This window comes from Anomaloglossus baeobatrachus, chromosome 1 (genome assembly GCF_048569485.1).
Source record: "Anomaloglossus baeobatrachus isolate aAnoBae1 chromosome 1, aAnoBae1.hap1, whole genome shotgun sequence".
Taxonomy (NCBI): Eukaryota; Metazoa; Chordata; class Amphibia; order Anura; family Aromobatidae; genus Anomaloglossus; species Anomaloglossus baeobatrachus.
The window spans coordinates 172,712,905-172,727,374 of record NC_134353.1 but is presented as its reverse complement, the minus strand read 5'-3'; the positions used below and the strand labels follow the sequence as shown (position 1 = coordinate 172,727,374).

The 14,470-nt window shown below is 28.9% G+C and overlaps 5 non-coding genes across 5 annotated transcripts; all 5 read right to left on the bottom strand.

Moving 5' to 3' along the window:
• Positions 1 to 1,035: 1,035 nt before the first annotated feature.
• TRNAC-GCA (transfer RNA cysteine (anticodon GCA)) lies at positions 1,036 to 1,107 on the bottom strand. Its single transcript has one exon. It is a non-coding gene; the product is annotated as a tRNA-Cys (tRNA).
• Positions 1,108 to 7,118: 6,011 nt separating this feature from the next.
• On the bottom strand, positions 7,119 to 7,190 carry TRNAC-GCA (transfer RNA cysteine (anticodon GCA)). The gene has a single exon. It is a non-coding gene; the product is annotated as a tRNA-Cys (tRNA).
• A 2,968-nt stretch (positions 7,191 to 10,158) lies between these two features.
• TRNAC-GCA (transfer RNA cysteine (anticodon GCA)) lies at positions 10,159 to 10,230 on the bottom strand. Its single transcript has one exon. It is a non-coding gene; the product is annotated as a tRNA-Cys (tRNA).
• A 1,450-nt stretch (positions 10,231 to 11,680) lies between these two features.
• Positions 11,681 to 11,752, bottom strand: TRNAC-GCA (transfer RNA cysteine (anticodon GCA)). Its single transcript has one exon. It is a non-coding gene; the product is annotated as a tRNA-Cys (tRNA).
• Positions 11,753 to 13,711: 1,959 nt separating this feature from the next.
• TRNAC-GCA (transfer RNA cysteine (anticodon GCA)) lies at positions 13,712 to 13,783 on the bottom strand. Its single transcript has one exon. It is a non-coding gene; the product is annotated as a tRNA-Cys (tRNA).
• Positions 13,784 to 14,470: the final 687 nt, after the last annotated feature.

Sequence of the window (14,470 nt, the reverse complement as noted above, 5' to 3'; positions counted from 1 at the left end):
ACATTTTTATGAAAACCATACTACAGGGGGCACTTGGATTTGAGCCAAGGACCTCTTGATCTGCAGTCAAATGCTCTGCCACTGAGCTACACCCCCTACATGTAATAAAAGAAATAATGTTTTTTTGTTTTTGATACATAAAATTTGAAGATTTTTAGAAACATTTACATTGTGGTGCACTTCCTTTACTCTGATGTGCTTTAGTCTTTCCAAAAAAAGACTTTGATGATTGCATAAAGCACACAAAATACTCATGAATTTTTATTACACAGAATGACACTTTGTTTTAGAGAGTCTGATGTATTAAATGAAATGATTTACATAATTTTTTTAATCACTATTTAAAAGAAAGAATTTTCCATTTTTTTCCTTAATTTTCTTATTTAAACTTTATAGAAAGAAAGCAAATTTACTTCATAAGTCACGTTTAAATAAAACTTGTGCTAAGTTCAGCCTGATATGGATAAGCTGTCTAAATGATATTATTGAAAGGTGTGAAAATTGTTACATTTTTATGAAAACCATACTACAGGGGGCACTCGGATTTGATCCAAGGACCTCTTGATCTGCAGTCAAATGCTCTGCCACTGAGCTATACCCCTACATATTAATAAAAGAGATAATGTTTTTTTGTTTTTGATACATAAAATTTGAAGATTTTTAGAAACTTTTACATTGTGGTGCACTTCCTTTACTCTGATGTGCTTTAGTCTTTCCAAAAAAGACTTTGATGATTGCATAAAGCACACAAAATACTCAAGAATTTTTATTACACAGAATGACTCTTTGTTTTAGAGAGTCCGATGTATTAAATGAAACGATATACATAATTTTTTTAATCACTATTTAAAAGAAAGAATTTTCCATTTTATTCCTTAATTTTCTTATTTAAACTTTATAGAAAGAAAGCAAATTTACTTCATAAGTCACGTTTAAACAAAACTTGTGCTAAGTTCAGCCTGATATGGATAAGCTGTCTAAATGATATTATTGAAAGGTGTGAAAATTGTTACATTTTTATGAAAACCATACTACAGGGGGCACTCGGATTTGAACCAAGGACCTCTTGATCTGCAGTCAAATGCTCTGCCACTGAGCTATACCCCCTACATATTAATAAAAGAAATAACGTTTTTTTGTTTTTGATACATAAAATTTAAAGATTTTTAGAAACTTTTACATTGTGGTGCACTTCCTTTACTCTGATGTGCTTTAGTCTTTCCAAAAAAAAGACTTTGATGATTGCATAAATCACACAAAATACTCAAGAATTTTTATTACACAGAATGACTCTTTGTTTTAGAGAGTCCGATGTATTAAATGAAACGATTTACATAATTTTTTTAATCACTATTTAAAAGAAAGAATTTTCCATTTTATTCCTTAATTTTCTTATTTAAACTTTATAGAAAGAAAGCAAATTTACTTCATAAGTCACGTTTAAATAAAACTTGTGCTAAGTTAAGCCTGATATGGAAAAGCTGTCTAAATGATGTTATTGAAAGGTGTGAAAATTTTTACATTTTTATGAAAACCATACTACAGGGGGCACTCGGATTTGAACCAAGGACCTCTTGATCTGCAGTCAAATGCTCTGCCACTGAGTTATACCCCCTACATATTAATAAAAGCAATAATGTTTTTTTGTTTTTGATACATAAAATTTAAAGATTTTTAGAAACTTTTACATTGTGGTGCACTTCCTTTACTCTGATGTGCTTTAGTCTTTCCAAAAAAAAGACTTTGATGATTGCATAAATCACAGAAAATACTCAAGAATTTTTATTACACAGAATGACTCTTTGTTTTAGAGAGTTAGATGTATTAAATGAAACGATTTACGTAATTTTTTTAATCACTATTTAAAAGAAAGAATTTTCCATTTTATTCCTTAATTTTCTTATTTAAACTTTATAGAAAGAAAGCAAATTTACTTCATAAGTCACGTTTAAACAAAACTTGTGCTAAGTTCAGCCTGATATGGATAAGCTGTCTAAATGATATTATTGAAAGGTGTGAAAATTGTTACATTTTTATGAAAACCATACTACAGGGGGCACTTGGATTTGAGCCAAGGACCTCTTGATATGCAGTCAAATTCTCTGCCACTGAGATATACCCCCTACATTTTAATAAAAGAAATAATTTTTTTTGTTTTTGATACATAAAATTTGAAGATTTTTAGAAACTTTTACATTGTGGTGCACTTCCTTTACTCTGATGTGCTTTAGTCTTTCCAAAAAAGACTTTGATGATTGCATAAAGCACACAAAATACTCAAGAATTTTTATTACACAGAATGACTCTTTGTTTTAGGGAGTCCGATGTATTAAATGAAACGATTTACATAATTTTTTTTAATCACTATTTAAAAGAAAGAATTTTCCATTTTATGCCTTAATTTTCTTATTTAAACTTTATAGAAAGAAAGCAAATTTACTTCATAAGTCACGTTTAAATAAAACTTGTGCTAGGTTCAGCCTGATATGGATAAGCTGTCTAAATGATATTATTGAAAGGTGTGAAAATTGTTACATTTTTATGAAAACCATACTACAGGGGGCACTTGGATTTGAGCCAAGGACCTCTTGATATGCAGTCAAATTCTCTGCCACTGAGATATACCCCCTACATTTTAATAAAAGAAATAATGTTTTTTGGTTTTTGATACATAAAATTTAAAGATTTTTAGAAACTTTTACATTGTGGTGCACTTCCTTTACTCTGATGTGCTTTAGTCTTTCCAAAAAAAAGACTTTGATGATTGCATTAATCACACAAAATACTCAAAAATTTTTATTAAACAGAATGACTCTTTGTTTTAGAGAGTCCGATGTATTAAATTAAACGATTTACATAATTTTTTTAATCACTATTTAAAAGAAAGAATTTTCCATTTTATTCCTTAATTTTTTTATTTAAACTTTATAGAAAGAAAGCAATTTTACTTCATAAGTCACGTTTAAAACAAACTTGTGCTAAGTTCAGCCTGATATGGATAAGCTGTCTAAATGATATTATTGAAAGGTGTGAAAATTGTTACATTTTTATGAAAACCATACTACAGGGGGCACTTGGATTTGAGCCAAGGACCTCTTGATCTGCAGTCAAATGCTCTGCCACTGAGCTACACCCCCTACATGTTAATAAAAGAAATAATGTTTTTTTGTTTTTGATACATAAAATTTGAAGATTTTTAGAAACATTTACATTGTGGTGCACTTCCTTTACTCTGATGTGCTTTAGTCTTTCCAAAAAAAGACTTTGATGATTGCATAAAGCACACAAAATACTCATGAATTTTTATTACACAGAATGACACTTTGTTTTAGAGAGTCTGATGTATTAAATGAAATGATTTACATAATTTTTTTAATCACTATTTAAAAGAAAGAATTTTCCATTTTTTTCCTTAATTTTCTTATTTAAACTTTATAGAAAGAAAGCAAATTTACTTCATAAGTCACGTTTAAATAAAACTTGTGCTAAGTTCAGCCTGATATGGATAAGCTGTCTAAATGATATTATTGAAAGGTGTGAAAATTGTTACATTTTTATGAAAACCATACTACAGGGGGCACTCGGATTTGATCCAAGGATCTCTTGATCAGCAGTCAAATGCTCTGCCACTGAGCTATACCCCTACATATTAATAAAAGAGATAATGTTTTTTTGTTTTTGATACATAAAATTTGAAGATTTTTAGAAACTTTTACATTGTGGTGCACTTCCTTTACTCTGATGTGCTTTAGTTTTTCCAAAAAAGACTTTGATGATTGCATAAAGCACACAAAATACTCAAGAATTTTTATTACACAGAATGACTCTTTGTTTTAGAGAGTCCAATGTATTAAATGAAACGATATACATAATTTTTTTAATCACTATTTAAAAGAAAGAATTTTCCATTTTATTCCTTAATTTTCTTATTTAAACTTTATAGAAAGAAAGCAAATTTACTTCATAAGTCACGTTTAAACAAAACTTGTGCTAAGTTCAGCCTGATATGGATAAGCTGTCTAAATGATATTATTGAAAGGTGTGAAAAAGGTTACATTTTTATGAAAACCATACTACAGGGGGCACTTGGATTTGAGCCAAGGACCTCTTGATCTGCAGGCAAATGCTCTGCCACTGAGTTATACCCCCTACATATTAATAAAAGCAATAATGTTTTTTTGTTTTTGATACATAAAATTTAAAGATTTTTAGAAACTTTTACATTGTGGTGCACTTCCTTTACTCTGATGTGCTTTAGTCTTTCCAAAAAAAAGACTTTGATGATTGCATAAATCACAGAAAATACTCAAGAATTTTTATTACACAGAATGACTCTTTGTTTTAGAGAGTTAGATGTATTAAATGAAACGATTTACATAATTTTTTTAATCACTATTTAAAAGAAAGAATTTTCCATTTTATTCCTTAATTTTCTTATTTAAACTTTATAGAAAGAAAGCAAATTTACTTCATAAGTCACGTTTAAACAAAACTTGTGCTAAGTTCAGCCTGATATGGATAAGCTGTCTAAATGATATTATTGAAAGGTGTGAAAATTGTTACATTTTTATGAAAACCATACTACAGGGGGCACTTGGATTTGAGCCAAGGACCTCTTGATATGCAGTCAAATTCTCTGCCACTGAGATATACCCCCTACATTTTAATAAAAGAAATAATTTTTTTTGTTTTTGATACATAAAATTTGAAGATTTTTAGAAACTTTTACATTGTGGTGCACTTCCTTTACTCTGATGTGCTTTAGTCTTTCCAAAAAAGACTTTGATGATTGCATAAAGCACACAAAATACTCAAGAATTTTTATTACACAGAATGACTCTTTGTTTTAGGGAGTCCGATGTATTAAATGAAACGATTTACATAATTTTTTTTAATCACTATTTAAAAGAAAGAATTTTCCATTTTATGCCTTAATTTTCTTATTTAAACTTTATAGAAAGAAAGCAAATTTACTTCATAAGTCACGTTTAAATAAAACTTGTGCTAGGTTCAGCCTGATATGGATAAGCTGTCTAAATGATATTATTGAAAGGTGTGAAAATTGTTACATTTTTATGAAAACCATACTACAGGGGGCACTTGGATTTGAACCAAGGACCTCTTGATCTGCAGTCAAATGCTCTGCCACTGAGTTATACCCCCTACATATTAATAAAAGAAAGAATGTTTTTTGGTTTTTGATACATAAAATTTAAAGATTTTTAGAAACTTTTACATTGTGGTGCACTTCCTTTACTCAGATGTGCTTTAGTCTTTCCAAAAAAAAGACTTTGATGATTGCATTAATCACACAAAATACTCAAGAATTTTTATTAAACAGAATGACTCTTTGTTTTAGAGAGTCCGATGTATTAAATTAAACGATTTACATAATTTTTTTAATCACTATTTAAAAGAAAGAATTTTCCATTTTATTCCTTAATTTTTTTATTTAAACTTTATAGAAAGAAAGCAAATTTACTTCATAAGTCACGTTTAAAACAAACTTGTGCTAAGTTCAGCCTGATATGGATAAGCTGTCTAAATGATATTATTGAAAGGTGTGAAAATTGTTACATTTTTATGAAAACCATACTACAGGGGGCACTTGGATTTGAGCCAAGGACCTCTTGATCTGCAGTCAAATTCTCTGCCACTGAGCTACACCCCCTACATGTTAATAAAAGAAATAATGTTTTTTTTGTTTTTGATACATAAAATTTGAAGATTTTTAGAAACATTTACATTGTGGTGCACTTCATTTACTCTGATGTGCTTTAGTCTTTCCAAAAAAAGACTTTGATGATTGCATAAAGCACACAAAATACTCATGAATTTTTATTACACAGAATGACACTTTGTTTTAGAGAGTCTGATGTATTAAATGAAATGATTTACATAATTTTTTTAATCACTATTTAAAAGAAAGAATTTTCCATTTTTTTCCTTAATTTTCTTATTTAAACTTTATAGAAAGAAAGCAAATTTACTTCATAAGTCACGTTTAAATAAAACTTGTGCTAAGTTCAGCCTGATATGGATAAGCTGTCTAAATGATATTATTGAAAGGTGTGAAAATTGTTACATTTTTATGAAAACCATACTACAGGGGGCACTCGGATTTGATCCAAGGACCTCTTGATCTGCAGTCAAATGCTCTGCCACTGAGCTATACCCCTACATATTAATAAAAGAGATAATGTTTTTTTGTTTTTGATACATAAAATTTGAAGATTTTTAGAAACTTTTACATTGTGGTGCACTTCCTTTACTCTGATGTGCTTTAGTCTTTCCAAAAAAGACTTTGATGATTGCATAAAGCACACAAAATACTCAAGAATTTTTATTACACAGAATGACTCTTTGTTTTAGAGAGTCCGATGTATTAAATGAAACGATATACATAATTTTTTTAATCACTATTTAAAAGAAAGAATTTTCCATTTTATTCCTTAATTTTCTTATTTAAACTTTATAGAAAGAAAGCAAATTTACTTCATAAGTCACGTTTAAACAAAACTTGTGCTAAGTTCAGCCTGATATGGATAAGCTGTCTAAATGATATTATTGAAAGGTGTGAAAATTGTTACATTTTTATGAAAACCATACTACAGGGGGCACTTGGATTTGAGCCAAGGACCTCTTGATATGCAGTCAAATTCTCTGCCACTGAGATATACCCCCTACATTTTAATAAAAGAAATAATTTTTTTTGTTTTTGATACATAAAATTTGAAGATTTTTAGAAACTTTTACATTGTGGTGCACTTCCTTTACTCTGATGTGCTTTAGTCTTTCCAAAAAAGACGTTGATGATTGCATAAAGCACACAAAATACTCAAGAATTTTTATTACACAGAATGACTCTTTGTTTTAGGGAGTCCGATGTATTAAATGAAACGATTTACATAATTTTTTTTAATCACTATTTAAAAGAAAGAATTTTCCATTTTATGCCTTAATTTTCTTATTTAAACTTTATAGAAAGAAAGCAAATTTACTTCATAAGTCACGTTTAAATAAAACTTGTGCTAGGTTCAGCCTGATATGGATAAGCTGTCTAAATGATATTATTGAAAGGTGTGAAAATTGTTACATTTTTATGAAAACCATACTACAGGGGGCACTCGGATTTGAACCAAGGACCTCTTGATCTGCAGTCAAATGCTCTGCCACTGAGCTACACCCCCTACATGTTAATAAAAGAAATAATGTTTTTTTGTTTTTGATACATAAAATTTGAAGATTTTTAGAAACATTTACATTGTGGTGCACTTCCTTTACTCTGATGTGCTTTAGTCTTTCCAAAAAAAGACTTTGATGATTGCATAAAGCACACAAAATACTCATGAATTTTTATTACACAGAATGACACTTTGTTTTAGAGAGTCTGATGTATTAAATGAAATGATTTACATAATTTTTTTAATCACTATTTAAAAGAAAGAATTTTCCATTTTTTTCCTTAATTTTCTTATTTAAACTTTATAGAAAGAAAGCAAATTTACTTCATAAGTCACGTTTAAATAAAACTTGTGCTAAGTTCAGCCTGATATGGATAAGCTGTCTAAATGATATTATTGAAAGGTGTGAAAATTGTTACATTTTTATGAAAACCATACTACAGGGGGCACTCGGATTTGATCCAAGGATCTCTTGATCTGCAGTCAAATGCTCTGCCACTGAGCTATACCCCTACATATTAATAAAAGAGATAATGTTTTTTTGTTTTTGATACATAAAATTTGAAGATTTTTAGAAACTTTTACATTGTGGTGCACTTCCTTTACTCTGATGTGCTTTAGTCTTTCCAAAAAAGACTTTGATGATTGCATAAAGCACACAAAATACTCAAGAATTTTTATTACACAGAATGACTCTTTGTTTTAGAGAGTCCGATGTATTAAATGAAACGATATACATAATTTTTTTAATCACTATTTAAAAGAAAGAATTTTCCATTTTATTCCTTAATTTTCTTATTTAAACTTTATAGAAAGAAAGCAAATTTACTTCATAAGTCACGTTTAAATAAAACTTGTGCTAAGTTAAGCCTGATATGGATAAGCTGTCTAAATGATATTATTGAAAGGTGTGAAAATTTTTACATTTTTATGAAAACCATACTACAGGGGGCACTCGGATTTGAACCAAGGACCTCTTGATCTGCAGTCAAATGCTCTGCCACTGAGTTATACCCCCTACATATTAATATAAGAAATAATGTTTTTTTGTTTTTGATACATAAAATTTAAAGATTTTTAGAAACTTTTACATTGTGGTGCACTTCCTTTACTCTGATGTGCTTTAGTCTTTCCAAAAAAAAGACTTTGATGATTGCATGAATCACACAAAATACTCAAGAATTTTTATTACACAGAATGACTCTTTGTTTTAGAGAGTCCGATTTATTAAATGAAACGATTTACATAATTTTTTTAATCACTATTTAAAAGAACGAATTTTCCATTTTATTCCTTAATTTTCTTATTTAAACTTTATAAAAAGAAAGCAAATTTACTTCATAAGTCACGTTTAAACAAAACTTGTGCTAAGTTCAGCCTGATATGGATAAGCTGTCTAAATGATAATATTGAAAGGTGTGAAAAAGGTTACATTTTTATGAAAACCATACTACAGGGGGCACTCGGATTTGAACCAAGGACCTCTTGATCTGCAGTCAAATGCTCTGCCACTGAGTTATACCCCCTACATATTAATAAAAGAAATAATGTTTTTTGTTTTTGATGCATAAAATTTAAAGATTTTTAGAAACTTTTACATTGTGGTGCACTTCCTTTACTCTGATGTGCTTTAGTCTTTCCAAAAAAAAGACTTTGATGATTGCATTAATCACACAAAATACTCAAGAATTTTTATTAAACAGAATGACTCTTTGTTTTAGAGAGTCCGATGTATTAAATTAAACGATTTACATAATTTTTTTAATCACTATTTAAAAGAAAGAATTTTCCATTTTATTCCTTAATTTTTTTATTTAAACTTTATAGAAAGAAAGCAAATTTACTTCATAAGTCACGTTTAAAACAAACTTGTGCTAAGTTCAGCCTGATATGGATAAGCTGTCTAAATGATATTATTGAAAGGTGTGAAAATTGTTACATTTTTATGAAAACCATACTACAGGAGGCACTTGGATTTGAGCCAAGGACCTCTTGATCTGCAGACAAATGCTCTGCCACTGAGCTACACCCCCTACATGTTAATAAAAGAAATAATGTTTTTTTGTTTTTGATACATAAAATTTGAAGATTTTTAGAAACATTTACATTGTGGTGCACTTCCTTTACTCTGATGTGCTTTAGTCTTTCCAAAAAAGACTTTGATGATTGCATAAATCACAGAAAATACTCAAGAATTTTTATTACACAGAATGACTCTTTGTTTTAGAGAGTTAGATGTATTAAATGAAACGATTTACATAATTTTTTTAATCACTATTTAAAAGAAAGAATTTTCCATTTTATTCCTTAATTTTCTTATTTAAACTTTATAGAAAGAAAGCAAATTTACTTCATAAGTCTCGTTTAAACAAAACTTGTGCTAAGTTCAGCCTGATATGGATAAGCTGTCTAAATGATATTATTGAAAGGTGTGAAAATGTTTACATTTTTATGAAAACCTTACTACAGGGGGCACTCGGATTTGAACCAAGGACCTCTTGATCTGCAGTCAAATGCTCTGCCACTGAGTTATACCCCCTACATATTAATAAAAGAAATAATGTTTTTTTGTTTTTGATACATAAAATTTAAAGATTTTTAGAAACTTTTACATTGTGGTGCACTTCCTTTACTCTGATGTGCTTTAGTCTTTCCAAAAAAAGACTTTGATGATTGCATGAATCACACAAAATACTCAAGAATTTTTATTACACAGAATGACTCTTTGTTTTAGAGAGTCCGATGTATTAAATGAAACGATTTACATAATTTTTTTAATCACTATTTAAAAGAAAGAATTTTCCATTTTATTCCTTAATTTTCCTTTTTAAACTTTATAAAAAGAAAGCAAATTTACTTCATAAGTCACGTTTAAACAAAACTTGTGCTAAGTTCAGCCTGATATGGATAAGCTGTCTAAATGATATTATTGAAAGGTGTGAAATAGGTTACATTTTTATGAAAACCATACTACAGGGGGCACTTGGATTTGAGCCAAGGACCTCTTGATCTGCAGTCAAATGCTCTGCCACTGAGCTATACCCCCTACATATTAATAAAAGCAATAATGTTTTTTTGTTTTTGATACATAAAATTTAAAGATTTTTAGAAACTTTTACATTGTGGTGCACTTCCTTTACTCTGATGTGCTTTAGTCTTTCCAAAAAAGACTTTGATGATTGCATAAAGCACACAAAATACTCAAGAATTTTTATTACACAGAATGTCTCTTTGTTTTAGAGAGTCCGATGTATTAAATGAAATGATTTACATAATTTTTTTAATCACTATTTAAAAGAAAGAATTTTCCATTTTATTCCTTAATTTTCTTATTTAAACTTTATAGAAAGAAAGCAAACTTACTTCATAAGTCACGTTTAAATAAAACTTGTGCTAAGTTCAGCCTGATATGGATAAGCTGTCTAAATGATATTATTGAAAGGTGTGAAAATTGTTACATTTTTATGAAAACCATATTACAGGGGGCACTCAGATTTGAACCAAGGACCTCTTAATCTGCAGTCAAATGCTCTGCCACTGAGCTATACCCCCTACATATTAATAAAAGAAATAATGTTTTTTTGTTTTTGATACATAAAATTTAAAGATTTTTAGAAACTTTTACATTGTGGTGCACTTCCTTTACTCTGATGTGCTTTAGTCTTTCCAAAAAAAAGACTTTGATGATTGCATAAATCACACAAAATACTCAAGAATTTTTATTACACAGAATGACTCTTTGTTTTAGAGAGTCCGATGTATTAAATGAAACGATTTACATAATTTTTTTAATCACTATTTAAAAGAAAGAATTTTCCATTTTATTCCTTAATTTTCTTATTTAAACTTTATAGAAAGAAAGCAAATTTACTTCATAAGTCACATTTAAATAAAACTTGTGCTAAGTTAAGCCTGATATGGATAAGCTGTCTAAATGATATTATTGAAAGGTGTGAAAATTTTTACATTTTTATGAAAACCATACTACAGGGGGCACTCGGATTTGAACCAAGGACCTCTTGATCTGCAGTCAAATGCTCTGCCACTGAGTTATACCCCCTACATATTAATAAAAGAAATAATGTTTTTTTGTTTTTGATACATAAAATTTAAAGATTTTTAGAAACTTTTACATTGTGGTGCACTTCCTTTACTCTGATGTGCTTTAGTCTTTCCAAAAAAAAGACTTTGATGATTGCATGAATCACACAAAATACTCAAGAATTTTTATTACACAGAATGACTCTTTGATTTAGAGAGTCCGATGTATTAAATGAAACGATTTACATAATTTTTTTAATCACTATTTAAAAGAAAGAATTTTCCATTTTATTCCTTAATTTTCTTATTTAAACTTTATAAAAAGAAAGCAAATTTACTTCATAAGTCACGTTTAAACAAAACTTGTGCTAAGTTCAGCCTGATATGGATAAGCTGTCTAAATGATATTATTGAAAGGTGTGAAAAAGGTTACATTTTTATGAAAACTATACTACAGGGGGCACTTGGATTTGAGCCAAGGACCTCTTGATCTGCAGTCAAATGCTCTGCCACTGAGCTATACCCCCTACATATTAATAAAAGCAATAATGTTTTTTTGTTTTTGATACATAAAATTTAAAGATTTTTAGAAACTTTTACATTGTGGTGCACTTCCTTTACTCTGATGTGCTTTAGTCTTTCCAAAAAAAAGACTTTGATGATTGCATAAATCACAGAAAATACTCAAGAATTTTTATTACACAGAATGACTCTTTGTTTTAGAGAGTTAGATGTATTAAATGAAACGATTTACATAATTTTTTTAATCACTATTTAAAAGAAAGAATTTTCCATTTTATTCCTTAATTTTCTTATTTAAACTTTATAGAAAGAAAGCAAATTTACTTCATAAGTCACGTTTAAACAAAACTTGTGCTAAGTTCAGCCTGATATGGATAAGCTGTCTAAATGATATTATTGAAAGGTGTGAAAATTTTTACATTTTTATGAAAACCATACTACAGGGGGCACTCGGATTTGAACCAAGGACCTCTTGATCTGCAGTCAAATGCTCTGCCACTGAGTTATACCCCCTACATATTAATAAAAGAAATAATGTTTTTTTGTTTTTGATACATAAAATTTAAAGATTTTTAGAAACTTTTACATTGTGGTGCACTTCCTTTACTCTGATGTGCTTTAGTCTTTCCAAAAAAAAGACTTTGACGATTGCATGAATCACACAAAATACTCAAGAATTTTTATTACACAGAATGACTCTTTGTTTTAGAGAGTCCGATGTATTAAATGAAACGATTTACATAATTTTTTTAATCACTATTTAAAAGAAAGAATTTTCCATTTTATGCCTTAATTTTCTTATTTAAACTTTATAGAAAGAAAGCAAATTTACTTCATAAGTCACGTTTAAATAAAACTTGTGCTAGGTTCAGCCTGATATGGATAAGCTGTCTAAATGATATTATTGAAAGGTGTGAAAAAGGTTACATTTTTATGAAAACCATACTACAGGGGGCACTTGGATTTGAGCCAAGGACCTCTTGATCTGCAGTCAAATGCTCTGCCACTGAGCTATATCCCCTACATATTAATAAAAGCAATAATGTTTTTTGTTTTTGATGCATAAAATTTAAAGATTTTTAGAAACTTTTACATTGTGGTGCACTTCCTTTACTCTGATGTGCTTTAGTCTTTCCAAAAAAAAGACTTTGATGATTGCATAAATCACACAAAATACTCAAGAATTTTTATTACACAGAATGACTCTTTGTTTTAGAGAGTCCGATGTATTAAATGAAACGATTTACATAATTTTTTTAATCACTATTTAAAAGAAAGAATTTTCCATTTTATTCCTTAATTTTCTTATTTAAACTTTATAGAAAGACAGCAAATTTACTTTATAAGTCACATTTAAATAAAACTTGTGCTAAGTTAAGCCTGATATGGATAAGCTGTCTAAATGATATTATTGAAAGGTGTGAAAATTTTTACATTTTTATGAAAACCATACTACAGGGGGCACTCGGATTTGAACCAAGGACCTCTTGATCTGCAGTCAAATGCTCTGCCACTGAGTTATACCCCCTACATATTAATAAAAGAAATAATGTTTTTTTGTTTTTGATACATAAAATTTAAAGATTTTTAGAAACTTTTACATTGTGGTGCACTTCCTTTACTCTGATGTGCTTTAGTCTTTCCAAAAAAAAGACTTTGATGATTGCATGAATCACACAAAATACTCAAGAATTTTTATTACACAGAATGACTCTTTGTTTTAGAGAGTCCGATGTATTAAATGAAACGATTTACATAATTTTTTTAATCACTATTTAAAAGAAAGAATTTTTCATTTTATTCCTTAATTTTCTTATTTAAACTTTATAAAAAGAAAGCAAATTTACTTCATAAGTCACGTTTAAACAAAACTTGTGCTAAGTTCAGCCTGATATGGATAAGCTGTCTAAATGATATTATTGAAAGGTGTGAAAAAGGTTACATTTTTATGAAAACCATACTACAGGGGGCACTTGGATTTGAGCCAAGGACCTCTTGATCTGCAGTCAAATGCTCTGCCACTGAGCTATACCCCCTACATATTAATAAAAGCAATAATGTTTTTTTGTTTTTGATACATAAAATTTAAAGATTTTTAGAAACTTTTACATTGTGGTGCACTTCCTTTACTCTGATGTGCTTTAGTCTTTCCAAAAAAAAGACTTTGATGATTGCATAAATCACAGAAAATACTCAAGAATTTTTATTACACAGAATGACTCTTTGTTTTAGAGAGTTAGATGTATTAAATGAAACGATTTACATAATTTTTTTAATCACTATTTAAAAGAAAGAATTTTCCATTTTATTCCTTAATTTTCTTATTTAAACTTTATAGAAAGAAAGCAAATTTACTTCATAAGTCACGTTTAAACAAAACTTGTGCTAAGTTCAGCCTGATATGGATAAGCTGTCTAAATGATATTATTGAAAGGTGTGAAAATTTTTACATTTTTATGAAAACCATACTACAGGGGGCACTCGGATTTGAACCAAGGACCTCTTGATCTGCAGTCAAATGCTCTGCCACTGAGTTATACCCCCTACATATTAATAAAAGAAATAATGTTTTTTTGTTTTTGATACATAAAATTTAAAGATTTTTAGAAACTTTTACATTGTGGTGCACTTCCTTTACTCTGATGTGCTTTAGTCTTTCCAAAAAAAAGACTTTGATGATTGCATGAATCACACAAAATACTCAAGAATTTTTATTACACAGA